Source organism: Panthera pardus, unplaced genomic scaffold, assembly GCF_024362965.1.
Source record: "Panthera pardus isolate Hobbes unplaced genomic scaffold, ASM2436296v1 HiC_scaffold_13, whole genome shotgun sequence".
Classification (NCBI taxonomy): Eukaryota; Metazoa; Chordata; class Mammalia; order Carnivora; family Felidae; genus Panthera; species Panthera pardus.
The window spans coordinates 79,264,061-79,280,176 of NW_026526688.1; the positions used below are offsets into that span (position 1 = coordinate 79,264,061).

Genomic DNA, 16,116 nt, shown 5'->3' on the forward strand with positions numbered 1-16,116 from the left:
CCCACTGCTGCAAGGAAATGATTATTTATGCATTTAAATAAAAAAGGCATGTGACCCGTGTATACGAGTGAGGGGATCACATATGCATATCACATTCAACAACTAACTACCATGTCAGAGTTACGATCGCAATCTAAAAGTTCTCACCTAGAAACTATTATATACCAATAAAAATAGACAATTTCAACAGAGCATTTGCTTTATATAGTACCATACTGCCCCCTCATGCGTAAATGGGATACAAAATGATTTAAATTACTGTGGACAAATATTTGCTAGTGAAAATTTAATTTAGTGCTCCAACTGGCAACCTGCTAACACCATATTTCCACAGACTCTGTGTTCCAATAGGGCACTCCAGCAAATAGCAAACTACTTATCTGCCTTAAAAAATCCTCTGCTGTCTAAACTACTGTCCACAGCTGGATTTATTACCATCTGTCACTACTCAAATTAAGGAAGGTTGTGGAGTGGTGGGAACAGGAGAGAAGTTAGGTTGAGAAGCGTATGACAATGTGAAAGAGAGAAGTTGGGAAAACTTACTTCCATTGAAAGAAAACAGCCCGTGTGTGGCCAACTGTTGGAATAGCTTCTTACCTATGTTTGATCTTTACAAATATGGGAAATGCCTCTGGGACAGTACTGGAATAGGAAACCAAACAATACACAGAGCCAATACACCCAAAGCCTAAATAAACAATGGGAAAGTTACATCCCAGAACTGATTCTGCATAGCTGATAATCTTCTGAACAGACCTTCCTCTAAGACCCACCCCGATGACTGTTGTTCCCTCCACACACACCTCAGGGTAACAAGATGGGTAGGAGTGTGGGGGGTAGGGGGGAGTTGTGGGGAGCGGCTCAAGCGTTCAGAGTCATACTGCAAGCCACCAAGAAAGGCAGGACCTGAGAGTGCAACTCCAATGCTCTCAGGGGAAAGATCTGAGACACCCCAGGGCTAAGTATGGAATTCTGCAAGCCTCCAGAATTCTTATGACATGGTTTATATCAGAATATCGGCGAGAATATTATTCAGCCATAAAAAAAACACAAGGAAATCTTGCCACATGTGACAACATGATGGACATGGAGGGCATTATGCTAAGTGAAATCAGACAGAGAAACACCAATGCTTCACGATCTAACTTACATGAGGAATTTTAAAAAACCTAACTAATAGGTTAGAACAGACTGGTGGCTGCCAGAGGCAGGGGGATGGAAGTAGGGGACAAATGGATGAAAGCAGTCAAAAGGTACAAACTTCTTCCAGTTAAATGTATGTGAGGTGACAGGCATTAAGCAAACTGATTGTGTGGTAATCATTTCACAATACATACACGTATCAAACCATTATACTGTACACCTCAAACTAATACAAATTTTTTATGTCAATTATATCTGAATGAAACTCAGGAAAAATTCAATTTGGGAATGGGGACTGGGCTTCAGGTTTATTTGCTTTTCTTTCATCTGCATTTTAAAGCTTCCAGGTGATTCTTCTCTGGAGCCAAGGCTGAGAAATACCTATTCAGACAAACATTCTACAGCATTTTATACTTGTGTTGGATGGACCAAAGTCAAAATCAAAACACCAGAAATATTATCTCAGAAAAACTGGCACTGAACACACACAATCGATTCCTTGGACCCTCTCAAGTCATAATTAGAGTAAAATATTTCAAAGATGCTAAATACCGACCACTTCCTCAACAAACTCCACGTTGTATTAACATTTCAAAGAGTTATCCTGTCATCTGAATTTGGTGGTACCAAGGCCCATTTGCTCACTTGAGAAGGCACTATCCTGGCTTTTAAGTCTTCTCAGCTATGAATGTATAGACTACTCCTTAAAACAGGTGTAATGAGGGCCATAACACCTAGATCTCATGTTATTACAGACATTAAATGAGAAAATGTTTATAAACTGTTTAGTATAGCACTTGACACATCATAACCAGAAACAAATGGGAGCTACTGGTATTTGTAATATGATCACATGTGATAATAAAAATGGATTTAGACCTTCATTACTCTGCTCAACCACTGTTTTGAGACGGCACTAATTCTTTCAAGTCTTGAATATTCCTCAAATCCACTGTTTAGTTATTCTAAACACATGATTCTAAAATGTTTTATGGAAGAAGCTCATCAAGCAGTGGGGGTGAAAGGGAAGAAACAAATAGAGCCCCTTATCAAATTCCCAAGTCAGCTAGAATCACAAAATTATTTTGTGTATTCATTTCTGCACTTCAGCACTGAAATCTGAGATTTAAATTACTTCCTCTTTCATTAAATACATTTAACATTTAAAAGCACGTACTAGGTAGTAGGCTTTCTTTCTGTTTAATATTCTCACAACTTTTGAGGGAAGCATTGTTCCCCACATGAACATGTGATATAAGCTCAAATGATAAAAGCTCAAAGATTAAACAATTAATCCAAATGTCCAGTTTGAAAATGGCAGAGTTGGTATCTTTGCTCTCAGTTCTGATTCCAGAGCCCCTACTGCTAGTTTAAAAAACAAACAAAATATAATCGTTAGGGGGAAAAAAATCACCAACTATAATGTTCTATATCTGTTTAAAAAGAGTAAAACTGGAGATTATCTGTATAATTTCAGATTATCTTTATAAGAGATTCTCTATGTAAGACTCACCATCATTGTGCCATGACTTCCTAGATGTTTCACGAACACATCACTTTGTATATGCATCTACCTTATTTGCCAATGCACAAGACTCAAGTTCCCAATTACTTTTGTTTGTTTTTTAAGCTACAAAGCTATGTTCTTATGGTTCTCTCTGAAACACCAAAAATAACTTTTTTTTTAATATTCTTTTTAAGTTTAGGAGAGGAGGAAACAATAAACTGTTTACTTTACAATTTTGTCCTGTTTCCTGGCCATCTGATTCTAGAAGTTACAAATTTACTTATCTTGTTCTATTATGGCCAAGATGTATGTCATCTTCGACTATAATACTGACTTCCCAATTCTAGAACCACTGCATGGATGCAAATTCCTTTGCTGCCCAGGTCTCTTTCCAAAGTCTCTTGACTCTCCTAACTTCTCTAGCATCTTATTACCTTTGTTGTAGGGCAGATGAACTCATCTTCAACAATACTAAAAGATCAAGTCTACTCAAAACATTTGTTTCAGGGTAGAAAGTGTCTTCACTGCACCTACGTATTTTACAACAAAGGAAAACTCAAACCAGACAAGACAAAGACAAAACACAAAACTCCACACATAGATATGTCAGGTAGATAAGCGCTTATTCAGATCTACTAAGTGTTAGCACAAACACAAGTCTGGCACCACTGTTAAGTCACAGATTCTGCAGACTCAACAGACTCACCAGACTCACATTTATGCCCGTGGGACTCAGCCATACATATAAATACCTCCCAGAGTCCTTCATGCTCTGCTACCAGGGGCCACATACGGAAATGATTGGGCCACTTCTGCCAGAAATGCTTTGTAGATAACAGGAAATAAAAATGGTCTCTGAAAATTTTGCTTTAATACCCAACTCAAACCTTCAGCATTTGATTCAACTAAGTAAACAAATAATATGGTTAAAGGAAATTAAGGGGGATTAGATAATTTTTTTTACATGTTTCTACAGGAGAATCCACTGGTCTTTACTGTGATAGGGAGATTACTAATATGTGTGCATACTCCCATCATCTTGAATAATAATAGCTGCAACTATTGGGTAGTTGAAATATACCCGACAAATTCCTATGACCAAGTGGTTGACCTACGAAGATTTGAACCCAGATTTCCTGATTCTAGTGTGGATGTGTTAGTCAGTGTGTTGCCCTGTCTCCAATGTTACCCAATCACATTAAGCCCCATTCATACTCTGTCCTCTTTGATGGTGGCCTAGCTCACATAACTATACTATCCATAAACACAAAGAGATTTAGCCAGAAGATGGTTGGAAACCAATGCCTACTCCCCTTAGTGAACATTTAACATACAAGGAAGGACAAAAATAAAATTTCCAATCTTCTTTCCACAATATTTAGCTACGAAATGGCCAAATATTCCTTTCAGCTCCAGAGTCTATAGTGTGCTTAGACAAACACTCATCACCTTAAGGTTATATGACTCTAAGTTGGCACCAAGGTAGCATGAACCTTCCATCTGTAACATAACTTTAGAATTCAGCTACTGTGTGAACAGTACAAAAGAACTCTGAAAACTTTCCAGCTGTCTTCGAATCAGCTCTACCCCATGACTAAATATGGGTCTATTACAGAAAATTTAACTAGAATCGGTAATAGGGACTGACAGTGAAATACCAGTTAGGTTCAGTCTAGACGCTGGAAATATTCTAAGGCTTCGTGTTTGTTCTGGTTCATTAAAACTCAGACTCTCAGAGCGAAAAGTATCCTACCTATCACTTAGGCCAAGCCCTTTTCTCACAGTTGAACAAACCAAGGCCCCTGTGGTTAAAGATTTGCTCATATTTATACCACTAGTTAGTGGTAAACTCAAGCTTTATTCCCAGACCAAGGCCTCAACGCCAACTGCTATTTCCCATCTGGCTGGCTCTGAACATTTCTTTCCAAACACTATTCTTTATGCATGTGCCTCCTCATCAGGGGAGATTTTGCTTAATAGCTGCAACTCCTCGAAGTGCTTTCATATGCATTATCTGATGCAAACCTCAACACTTAGATCTGTGAGGCTGACATTGGACCCTGCTACAAGGTTTTGTTCAGAGTCCTCCTGTTACCCATCAGCATGAGGCTCCTTCCATTATGTCACAGCAGACACTGAGAAGGGCAGCCAGGAAAAATGGGATGGGAAAAGGAAGGCAGGAGTCGTTCTCAGTCCCAGCCTATTCATCCTACAGGCTCAGGCTTTCACTATGGCCCTGACTTACCATGAGCTTTTTGAAAAACAACTTCAATGTTGCTTTACAAACTCCCTCCCTGCCATAACCCACCCCTCCCCCCCCCAAAAAAAATAAAGCAAAGCAAAAAGTGTACTTTTTGGAATTTATCAGACTGCTAGGGTTCATGTTTTTCTTCCTTTCCAAGCTTTTAGTTTTAATTTCTAGAGACATTTTCAGACATCTTCCCAACTCCTAACGGCGTATACCGCATTAATTTCTTCAGCACTCCATGTGCTGTAAAACATACATAGAGTAATACATAATTGACTTTGGTTTTTACTACTTCAAGATTTTAGTAAATGACAACTTTTATCTACCAAACATTATATAATGAAACACACCCCAGAACTACCTACCCTAAACCATGGGTATTTTCAGTGGCATTAACTGTGTATGCAACATCAGTGCCCTGGTATTTCCAGTGTTCAACAAAAACTGACAGAGGTAATAATAATAATTAACAACTCTGATACATCGGTAAGCAAATGGCATTAAGTAAAGGTTCACAGGCTCACTAAATAGCTTTCTCTCTAACCAATTCATAAGGTAAACTCCTGATTAAGCTGAAACTACATCGCTCTTACAGTCAGGTGTGAACATACATTCCCAGTTATAAAATGCTGTGTTTTCTGGTTTGCAAACCCTTAAAAACACTCCAGGTGCAGTTGTATCAGTTTGCACCTGCAAACATTTGGAAAACACAAGCATACAACCTTCTGAAGTCAGAAGAATACATTTTCCCAAACACAGCTGTAACTTTGACTTTCAAAACCCAAATGTCTACAAATATTCTTAACTAAATAAAAACCCAATGCCTACCTAGAATTTTTTTTTTCAATTTGTCTTTTGCTTACATACAAAAAGTTTACATTACAGTATAAAAGCCCAGAATAAAATTAACTCCTCCTCCAATTTCGGTGTAGAACTTCTTCCAATTTTTTTTGTTCTTTTTCACCCTTTATCTTTCCAAAACTTTTCATTCCCTTAGAAATCACTTGGTCCTGGGGTGCATGGATGGCTCAGTAGCTTAAGTGTCCGACTTTAGCTCAGGTCGTGATCTCACGGTTCATGGGTTCAAGCCCCAGGTCGGGCTCTGTGCTGACAGCTCAGAGCCTTGGAGCCTGCTTCAGATTTTGTGTCTCCTTCTCTCTCTGCCCCTCCCCCCACTTATGCTCTCTCTTCCTCTCAAAAATAAACAAACATTAAAACAAAAATTTAAAAAAAAAATCACTTCGTCCTAACAGTAGTACAGAGGATCAGAACACAAGAAGCCTACCATTTGCAGTCCCCAAAGGCCTGGGGATCCACAAGGAGAGACCTCCCCAACACAGGACTAGCTCTAGCCATGACAAAAAGCAGGACCCTCCCTGAATGTTACCTGTGAAACTTTATACCAAATATAAGTAAACATATTCAGAACTCACTGACTCATCATTTTATGAACATTTCAAGGTGAATGACATTTTCTTTTGGAATATAAGCTATGACCCCTCCTCGTTTAGTAGGCCACAATGATCATTTCCCTAGAAAGAAAGAATAAGCCATGGATCTATTTATTCTCTAAGAGGAAATGTGTGAATTTTAATCACAGTGAAGAAAACATCTCCTGAAGGCATGTATATGATTGTATTTATCAGAATCATCTAAAACCTCAAGTATGTGTGCCCCAGGTATGACCTACATATTTAAGAAATAGTGCAACACACTTTTTTCCCTCCATTTTAATGCTCATAAAAATGAAATGCCTAGGGGCACCTGGGTGGCTCAGTGGGTTAAGCATCCAACATCTAACTCTTGATTTCGGCTCCGGTAATACTCTCACAATCATGAGGTTGAGGCCCATGTGGGGCTCTGCTCTGACAGTGTGGAGCCTGCTTGGGAGTCTCTCTCCCTCTCTCTCTCTCTCTCTGCCCCTCCCTCTGCTTGCTTGCTCTCTCTCTCTCTAAAAAAAAAAAAAAAAAAAAAAAAAGTAAAAAAAAAATGTCTAAGCAAAACCATGCTTTGAAGGTGGTCAATGGTAATTCTTTATGAGAAGCTGCATGGTGGGGGGGCAGGGGATATTTACCAGCCTTCACATTAAATCAATAGCTTTAGGGGTGCCTGGGTGGCTCAGACAGTTAAGCACAGACTTCGGCTCAGGTCATGATCTCACAGCTTGTGGGTTTCAGCCCCACGTGGGGCTCTGTGCTGACAGCTCAGAGCCTGGAGCCTGCTTCAGATTCTGTGTCTCCCTCTCTCTCTGCCCCTCCCCCGCTCACACTGTCTGTCTGTCTCTCTCTCTCTCTCTCTCTCTCTCAAAAAATAAAATAAATATCAAAAAAAATTTTTTTGTTAATCAACAGCTTTAAAATTTATAGGAATAGTTTGGTAATAATGTAGGGGTCAGGGTACTGATCTCCCTTCTCCCATGCAATCAAATATCCACATAGAACTTTTGACTTTCCAAAACCTTTAACTACTAATAGCCTAGTATTGACCAGAAGTCTTACTGATAACAAACAGTTGATCAACAAATATTTTGTGTGTCATATGTATTATACAGTGTATTCTTAGAATAAAGTGAGCTAAAGTAAATGTTAGTAAGAAAATCATAAGGGAAATACCATACTGTATCTTAAAAAAAAAAACAAAACCATGTGTAAGTGGAACTGCACAGTTGAAACTCATACTGTGCAAAGGTCAATTGTATAATTTATTCATGTTACAAAAGTGATAACTAACACATTACAGTCCTTGTAGAAGTTCCGGTAAACTCAAGGGAAAAAAACCTCTTTAAAGAAGATAAAAACCATCCATCATCCCACACACAGGAACATTTCTGTTAAAATTTTAATGACTATTCTTCAGAGTTTTTTTTTTTCCATGTAACATTTGTCTCATTTTATTTTATTTTATTTTATTTTATTATTTTGGAGAGAGAAAGAACGTACAAATGGGGGAGAGGGGGAGAGGGGGAGAGGGGGAGAGAGGGAGAGAGGGAGAGAGGGAGGGACGGAGAGAGAGACAGAGAGAAAGAATCCCAGGCAGACTCCATGCCCAGAGTGGAGCCAGATGCAAGGCCAATCCCACGATCCTGGGATAGTGATCTGAGCAGCAATCAAGAGTCGGATGCTCAACTGACTGAACCACCCAGGGGCTCCACATTTATCTCATTTTAAAGAAGTTAATATAAGATTGTAAAAATATATGGACCACAGTCTCCTAGAACTTGTATTCGGTCCACAGTTACACATGAGAGGTGGTGACCTCTGGCACAGACATCTGTTAGGAATAAGTTTTGGGCAAGATTCGATTTCTAAACACACTGGGATACAGTTAGATTTCACCTCCTAATTAGACATTTCTAATTAGCAATTTAGAAATTATTCATGTGTAATTTTAGGAATATTCCAAGCAGCTCAATGTTTAGACCTTCACCTGCCAATTCAAATCTCTGTGGAAGTCACACATGCTGGCTACTAACACCATCTCCTTCAATATGCACTGCACAATTCATTTGAATAAGACTTAAATGTGATAAAAGCATACTCTTTACCTAGTTCTTGCACCTTCAAAGGTGAGGCTCAAAAGGTTAATGCTTATATTTCTGAATTACACATCCGTTTGGAACTTGCTAACTCTGAGTTATTATAGCTACGTTTGAAGTGCAAAGGAGAAGATCTGCCTCAATTGATCTCACTTCTCTTACCACCAGTTTTGACACAAATGCCTTAAGTGCATTCCTTTGATTGGAAAGAAAGAATAGGATAAAACAGCAACAGAACCACATACAGAGAACTGAACCTCTTCATGTGTATTTCTGTTGACATTCTAATAATCAAGTGCTTGTTACTTATATCCGCATAAAATGTTTAGTACTTGTCAAATCGGGTCATGCAAGCTTATCTTTGTCACAAGATTATTCAAGAATCCAACACTGTCTGTCATCATTATACGTTTTTTTACTCGGAGATGAGTGTATTATGTTTAAGATTTTTATGTAATTTAAATTCCAAATCATAAATATAGAGGAGTCATCAATGAATACTATCACTAAAGGATAAAAGTCTACTGTGGAACAGGATTCTTAAATATTCTCAGGCTATCTCCTAATGGATCACCATTAATGACAAAGAGGAAAAAAAAAAGCTACTTTTACAATTAAGAAATCTGGCAGTCATTACTTCTGGCATTTTTAAAATACAACCACAAATTCATGGACACTCTTCCATCTATGTCTCTTCCCCTTGAATCTGGGCAGGCTCCTGACCTTGCCAACCAACAGCATATGCATTAGTGATGCTAGAGGAATGCGGATACTAGATTATAAAAGGTCCTACCATGTCTGCCCTCATGGATAGAACACTCCCTTTGACTGCCATGCTGTGTAAGGAAGCCCAAGCTATGTGAAGAAGCTTGTGTAGGAGATTCTGCTCACTCGTCTCAGAAGAGCCTTGCCTCTGAGTCACCCTAACCCAGGCACCAGATGTAAGTACAAAGCCTCCAGATGATCCCAGCCCATAGCCATTCAAATGTCCCAGCTGGTTTGCTTAGAATGATCAAGATCATTTACCTCCCAAAAATACATAACCTGAATATAACCATGAAGAAAGATTAAAATTAAAGATTTTATAAAACAACTGGTCTAGACTTCCAGGGAAGATGGTGGAGTAGTAGGATCCTAAGTCCACCCCATCTCACAGACAACTCAACTCAAAAAGACCCACATGAGGGCAAATAAACCAGAAAATGACCCAAAGACTGGCAGAACAGACTTCACAGCTAAATGTAGAGAAGAAGCCACATTGAAAAGGGTAGGAAAGGCAGAGACACGGTCGGGAATCAAATGGACCCACAGGACTGTCCACAAGAGGAAGAGACATGATGGGCATGGAGAGGTTAGAGGACTAGACCCCACCACACCAGGTACCCCAGGCATGGGGAACACACACTGGGAAAAGGAATTCCTGTAACATTTGGCTTTGAAAGGGCCTGGCTTCACAAGTTCTTACAATTGGTGGGGCTTAGCATCTGGAACTTTAAAAATTGGTGGGCTCAGCTCTGGGAGCTGGAGGGTGAGGAAACTGAGTTCCCAGCCTTAGCACAACAAACAGCCCTGCTGCAATACAGCATAGAAGCAGCATTTTGAAGAACACCAGGCATATACATGAAAGAAATGTATTTACTAATCTCAGAGCAAGTGCTGCAGAGGGAAGAGATCTTTGGGAGACATCTCCAAGAACAAAAGAGCTACTGGCATACCCTCCCTGCTTCCCAGTCCAGGTATACAAACACTTGCTGGAACCAGCACGGGGCCAACATTCTCCACCTAGCTTGCTAAAAGCACCTCTGTCCAGTGCACTTCTGTGGATATACTCCCCCACAACCCGGCTGGCCTCAGCAGGAATTTTCCCAAGCTGCTGCAGGCCTTCTCCCAGTGTGCACCAATGTGGACCTTGCTGCCATTGTGCACCCTGCCCCCATATCATCCTGCAGCCCTGCCCCCTCCAATAAACCCTGGGCCAGAGCCCATCCAAAGTGGTGCCATATAAGCCTGGCACTGGGCAATCAGCCCTGACAGTGGCTAACACCACTCCAAAGCGACCCCTGCCCAGGGAGAGGGGAAGATTACTACATACACTACTCTAACTGTGGCCTGAGTAGTGGGCTAGGGGCAGACATTACATCTAACTGCAGGATACGTCCACCAACAAAAGCTTCACAGGGGACAACTTAGGGAAGGTGCCCTGTAGTTTGGTGGTACTGTATCTCTGGAAAGTGCATGGGCTGACTCAACTCAAGCCCAAGGCAGCCTCAGACTGGCCCACTAACAACACAGGTACAAAACCCTGTCCACAACGGGCATGACTGTATTGAACAAAGGCAAATCAGCCACAATAGTAGGTCACAAACAACACACATAGGATGCATTCATGAAGCGTCAGGTCCTGGTGAATAGCAGACATTGCATTTCAGGGCACTACAGGACCTCTCATTCATAGGCCATTACTTTCAACAACAGTAGACATAGCTGACTTGACTAAATACACACAGAGAATTAGACAAAATGAGGACACAAAGGAATATGTTTTAAGTGAAAGAACAGGAAAATCACAGCAAGAGACCTAAGGAAAATGGAGACCTAAGGAAAATATCCAATAGAGAATTTAAAGTAATAGCAATAAAGATACTCACCGGACTTGAGAAAAGAGTAGAAGACTTCAGTGAAACCCTCAACAAAGAGACAAACATAAAACAACCAATCAGAGATGAAGAACTCAATAACTGAAATTAAAAAATACAGTATAGGGAATAAATAGTAGACTAGAGGAAGCAGAAGAACAGATCAGCGACCTGGAGGACAGAGTGATGAAAAGCAATCCACCTAACAGGAGAGAGGAAAAATAATAATAAAAAATGAAAATAGACTAAGGGAACTCAGTGACAACATCAAGGTTAATAGCATTCATATAATAGGGACCCTGGAAAGAGAAGAAAGTAAAGGGGGACAGAAAACTTATTTGAAGAAATAATAGTTGAAAAATTCCCAAATCTGGTGAAGGAAACAGAAATCCAGATCCAGGAGGCACAGAGAGCCCCCCAACAAAATCAACCCAAGGAGGTTGACACCAAGACACACAGTAATTAAAATGGCAAAAAGTGCTGATAAAGAGAGAATTTTTAAAGCAGCAAGAGAAAAGAAACAGTTACATACAAGGGAAAGCCAATAAGGCTATCAGCTGATTTTTCGGCAGGAACTCTTCACGTCAGAAGGGAGTACCATAATATATTCAAAGTGCTAAAAGGAAAAAAACTTGCAACCAAGAATTCTGTATCCAGAAAGGCTATCATTCAGAATAGAAGGATAGAGAGTTTCCCAGGCAAAAAAATGTAAAGGAATTTATGACCACTAAACAAGCCCTAAAAGAAATGTTCAAGGAGACTCTTTGAGTAGAAAGGAAACACCCTAAGTAGGAGTGTGAAAAGTAGGATGCACAAAGCAGTAAAATTAAATATATCCACAAAAATTCAGTCAAGGGATTCACAGAATAAAAGGATGTAAAGTATGACACCATATACCTAAAATATGGGGGGGAAGAAGAGTGAAGAATGGGTTCAAACTTAAGCAACCATGAATGCTTATATGCACAAGATAGAATGCTTAATATAGAATATAGAATGCTTAATATAGAATGCTATATGCACAAGATGTTATATGCAAACCTAATCAAAACCACAAATAAAAAACCAGTAATACTTACACAAACACTAAAGACAAAGGAATCCAAATATGTCACTAAAGAAAATCAACAAACCATGAAAGAGTGCAAGAGAACAAAGTAACAGAAAAGAACAATAAAAACAACCATTGAGCAAGTGACAAAATGGCTACAAATACCTATTAATAATTACTTTGAATGTAAATAGACTAAATGTTCTAATCAAAAGACACAGAGTGATAGAATAAACAAAAAAGCAAGACCCATCTATATACTGCCTACAACAGACTCATTTCAGACCTAACAACACAGGCAGACTGAAAGTGAAGGGATGGAAAAGCATTTATCATGCAAATGGAGGTGGAAAAGAATGCTAAGATAGCAATACTTACATTGGACAAAATAGCCTTTAAAACAAATACTGTAACAAGGGACAAAAAAGGACACTATATAACATAAAGGGAACAATCCAACAAGATGTAACAATTGTAAATATTTATACACTCAAAATGGGAGCACCCAAGTTTATAAAGCAGCTAATAACAAACATAAAGGAAATAATAAATAGTAATACAATAGTAGTAGGGACTTTAACACCTCATTTACATGAATGGATAGACCAGACAGAAAATCAACAAGGAAACAGTATCTTTGAACAACACATTGGACCCCATGTATCTGACAGATATATTCAGAATATTCAGTCCTAAAGTAGCAGAATACACATTCTTTTCAAATGCACATGGACCATTCTACAGATCAGATCACATATTAGGCCACAAAACAAATCTCAACAAAGTCACAAAGACTGAACTTAGACTATGCATCTTTTCTGACCACAATGCTATGAAACTACAAATAAACCACAAGAAAAAATTTAGGAAAAAAAACACATGGAGGTTAAATAACATGCTACTAAACAATGAGTAAGTCAACAAATAAATCAAAGAGGAAATCAAATAATACATGGAGACAAATGAAAATGAAAACACAACACTCCAACATCTTTGGAATACAGCAAAAGCTGTTAAAGAGGGAGGTTTGTAGCAATACAGGCCTACCTCAAGAAGCAAGAAAAATCTCAAACAACCTAATCTTACACTTAAAGGAACTAGAAAAAGAATAACAAACAAAACCACAAACCAACAGTAGGAAGGAAGTAATAAAGACTGGAGTAAAAATAAACAAAATAAAAACTAAAAAAAAAAAAAAATAGAACAGATCAATGAAACCAGAAGCTGGTTCTTTGAAAGGATCAACACAACTGATAAACCTTTCACTAGATTCATAAAAAGAGAGAGAGGATTCAAATAAACAAAATCAGAAATGAAAGAGGAGAAATAAAAACCTGACACTCAGAAATACAAAGGATTATAAAAGAATATTATGAAAAATAATATGCCAACAAATTGAACAACCTAAGAAGTGGACAAATTCCTAGAAATATATAGCATCCAAAAACTAAATCAGGAAGAAGAAGAAAATTTGAACAGACTGAATACTAATTACCAGAAATGAAACTGAATCAGTAATCAAAAAACTTCCAACAAGGGGCACCTGGGTGGCTCAGTCAGTTAAGGGTCTGACTCTTGATTTTAGCTCAGGTCATGACCTCACAGTTCATGAGTTCAAGCCCCACATCAGGCTCTGTACTGACAGCACAGAGCCTGCGTGGATTCTCTCTCTCTGCCCCTCCCCTGCTTGTGAGCATTCTCTCAAAAATAAGTAAATAAACAGTAAAAAACAAAACAAAACAAAACTTCCAACAAATAAAAGTCCAGAACCAGATACCTTCACAGGTGAATGCCATCAAACATTTAAATAAAAGTTAATGTCTATTGTTCTCAAATTATTCCAAAAAATAGAAGGAGGAAATCTTCCAAATTCTTTCTATGAGGCCAGCATTACCATGATCCTAAAACCAGATAAAGACACTACCAAAAAAAGAGAACTACAGACCAATATCTCTGATGAACACAGATGCAAAAATCCTCAACAAAATATCAGTAAACCAAATCCAACAATACATTTTAAAAAATCATTCACACACACATACACACAATCAATCACCACGATCAAGTGGGATTTATATCTAGGATGCAAGTGTACTTCAATATTCACAAATCAATCCACATAATACATCAACAAGATAAAGGATAAAAACCATAGCATCATTTCCATACATGCAGAAAAAGCATTTGGCAAAGGACAACATCCATTCATGATAAAATCCTTTATAAAAAAAATTGGTTTAGAGGGAACATACCTCAGAATAAAGGCCACATATGAAAAACCCACCACTAACATCATCCTCAATGGTGAAAAACTGAGAGCTTTTCCCCTAAGATTGGGAACAAGACAAGGATGTCCACCCCTACTATTTTTATTCAAGATAGCACTGGAAATTCTAGCCACACCAACCAGACAACAAAAAGAAATAACAGGCATCCAAATCAGTAAGAAAGGATGAAAATTTTCACTACTTGCAAATGATATACTATATATAGAAAACCCAAAAGACTCCACCAAAAAACTACTATAACTGATAAATGAATTCAGTAAAGTCACAGGATACCAAATCAATACACAGAAATCCATCCACTGCATTTTTATACACTAATAATGAAGCACCAAAAGGAGAAATTAGGAAAACAATCTCATTTAGAATTACACCAAAAATTATAAAATACTTAGGGATAAAACCCAACCAAGGAGGTGAAAGACCTGCACTCTGAAAACTACAAAACATTGATGAAAGAAATTGAAGACAACACAAATGGAAAAAATATCCATGTTTGTGGATTGAAAGAACAAATATTTTTTAAACATCTGTATTATCCAAAGCAATTTACACATTTAATGCAATCTGTATCAAAATATCAACAGCATTTTTCACACAACTAGAATAATCCTGAAATTTGTATGGAACCCAAAAAAGACTCCAAATAGCCAAATCAATCTTGAAAAGGGAGAACAAAACTGGAAGTGTGGCAATCCCAGATATCAAGATATACTACAGAGCTGTAGTGATCAAAACATTATGGTACTGCCACAAACCTAGGCACATAGATCAATGGAACAGATAGAGAGCCCAGAAATACTCACATGATTACACAGACAATTAATCTTCAACAAAAGAGGCAATATGCAATGGGAAAAAGGCTCTTCAACACATAGTGTTGGGAAAACTGGACAATTACATGCAAAAGAATGAAACTGGACCACTTTCTTATACCATACACAGAAACAAACTCAAAATAAAGATCTAAATGTGAGACATGAAAACATAAAAATCCTAGAAGGGAGCACAGGCAGTAATTTCTCTGACACTGGCAATAGCATTATTTTTCTAAATATGTATCCTGGTAGGAATGCAAACTGGTGCAGCCACTGTGGAAAACAGTAAGAAGGTTTATAAAAAAGCTAAAAATAGAGCTACCATATGATCCAGTAATCCCATTACTGGGGTATTTGCCCAAAGAATACAAAAACACTAATTTGAAAAAATTTATGCACCCCTATGTTGACTGCAGCATTATATATAGCAGCCAAATTACAGCAGCAGCCCAAGTGTCCATCAGTAGATGAATGAATAAAGAGGTGGTATATATATACAAAATGGAGTATTATTCAGCCATAAAAAAGAACATGGAAGGATCTACAGGGTATAATGCTAAGTGAAGTAAGTCAGAGAAAGACAAATACTATAGGATTTCACTCGTATGTGGAATTTAAGCAACAAATGAACAACAACAACAACAACAAAATAGAGACAAACCAAAAAACAGACTCTGAACTATAGACAGAACTAACTAATGGTTACCAGAGGGCAGGTGGTTGGCAGATAAGTAAAATAGGTGACAGGGATTAAAGAATACACTTACCATGATGAATTCTGACTAATATGTAGAAATGTTGTATTGCTATATTGTACACCAAAACTAAGAGAACACTGTATGTTAACTATATAGAATTAAAATTTAAAAATCAAAACAAAACAACTGGTCTAT

The 16,116-nt window shown here is 38.2% G+C and overlaps 1 protein-coding gene across 4 annotated transcripts in view; it reads right to left on the reverse strand.

The window, feature by feature from the left end:
* Positions 1-16,116, reverse strand: part of ARHGAP10 (Rho GTPase activating protein 10) — a 321,716-nt gene that overhangs the window by 55,788 nt on the left and 249,812 nt on the right. The window lies entirely within an intron of this gene.